Raw genomic sequence first — 1,822 nt, forward strand, 5'->3', positions numbered from 1 at the left:
TATTAGCCACCAAATTTGACTCTCTTTAAAAATACGGAGTATATATATACATTAAAATTGACTTGATAGTCGAGTAGTCGACTCCGTTAGGAAATTATTCTTTGGGTTAAAAAAAAGTAGGTTTAGGTCTTTAGGATATAGCTCTATTTGGTAACAGAATAGCAAAAGCATAATTACAATGTTTTATGGATAAATACATTTTAGAACATATTTAGTATTCACTAGATGAAACCCGTGCGATGCACGGTTTGTTAGAATTTTTTATTATTATTATTTTTTATATATTTATGTACTAGAATTTGTTATATATTTAGATAAAATTTCTAATATCAAAAGATAAAATTGTATATTTAATTAATTTAAAGTTAAAAATATGATTCGCCAATTTTGCCTACTTGTAATTAAAATTATTTAATTCTAAAATAAATTAATAATCTCGTATTTAATCCTACATGGCTCGCTGAAAAAACTAAATCTGACTTGGCTCTCTAAAAACTCGGGAATCTATTTGTCAAATTTTAAAAAAAATACTATTGATACGTTTATTGATGTGCTTTTGTGACGATTTGCTATCTAGTATACATGTTATGATTAATACTAATGTTGGTGGAAATGTTTGATTTAATACAGTACAAAAAAAATAAATAAGTAATAAATTAAATAAGATAAATGTTCAAAACCCGTTGGGTTGACCCGAACCCAAAACTTTGGGCAAGGGTTGAACATTTTTTTACTCGTAACATATAGTGACCCAATCCGAGATGACTCACGACCCGACCCTAATTGACAGGTCTATGTAGTAATAAAATTCTATTAATTGTGAAGTATATTATTTAAAACCGATTAGTATATATTATAAATAAATGTTTTACGCTTTAAACTAATTCCTTCGCTCCCAAAAAAATATTATGACATAAAAAATAAATTTATATGATAATTTTTTAGAATTATAATCTAATATTTTTTTTGAATAACATTATAATATAATTCAATTTGTATCTCTAAAATATTGGTATTTTATCAAAAATAAAATTATAAACTTAAAATTTTATCCTAAAATGCTATCCAAATAGAATTCTAAATTAACTTTTTTAAAAAAAAAAATCTTATGAACACTATTTAAATCTATCCAACGTGACACGGCACTTGGCGAAAAGTTGAAACATCAAGTGTCGCAACATCGTGACCTGGCTAAAAGTTTAACTTTATATAGTTATTATATATGACTAGTTTTTTGCCCCGTGCGATGCCCGGGTTGTTTTTTAAATTTTGAATAAATTTTTAATCTATATGTCAAATTTCAAAATATATCTTTAATACGAAATTAGTTAGGAATTGATATGCTTTTGTAACTATTTAAACTATGTAGTAGGCATGTAAATGACTAATAATTATATTGGTATTTTATGAGAGTGAGGGATAGCTCAAGTGGTTAGAGCTTCCCTCCCGATTCTAGGAGGTCTTGGGGTCAATTCTCAATAAAATTATAATTCAATTTATACCTATGAAATATTGGTAAAAGTTGAAATGTCAAGTGTAAAGTTTAGCTTTATATATTAGTTATATGATATATATTAGATCAGGTTGAAAATTGATTCCGGTAAGAAAAAAGGTTGGAAATTGATTCAATTAAATTATTACTGTCATGTGGCTATAAAAATACGGGTATGAGTCCAACTTTGACCGCTAAGTAGGCGGGCATGGTACAAAAGTCATACGCATACCCATTGCGAGTAGTGGTAGGTGGTGGATGATTGTCATACCCGCCCAATCATCCACGAACCTGCCAGTTACCCACCTACCAGCCTTTTTTTTGGGGGGG

Source organism: Chenopodium quinoa, unplaced genomic scaffold, assembly GCF_001683475.1.
Source record: "Chenopodium quinoa cultivar QQ74 unplaced genomic scaffold, ASM168347v1, whole genome shotgun sequence".
Classification (NCBI taxonomy): domain Eukaryota; kingdom Viridiplantae; phylum Streptophyta; class Magnoliopsida; order Caryophyllales; family Amaranthaceae; genus Chenopodium; species Chenopodium quinoa.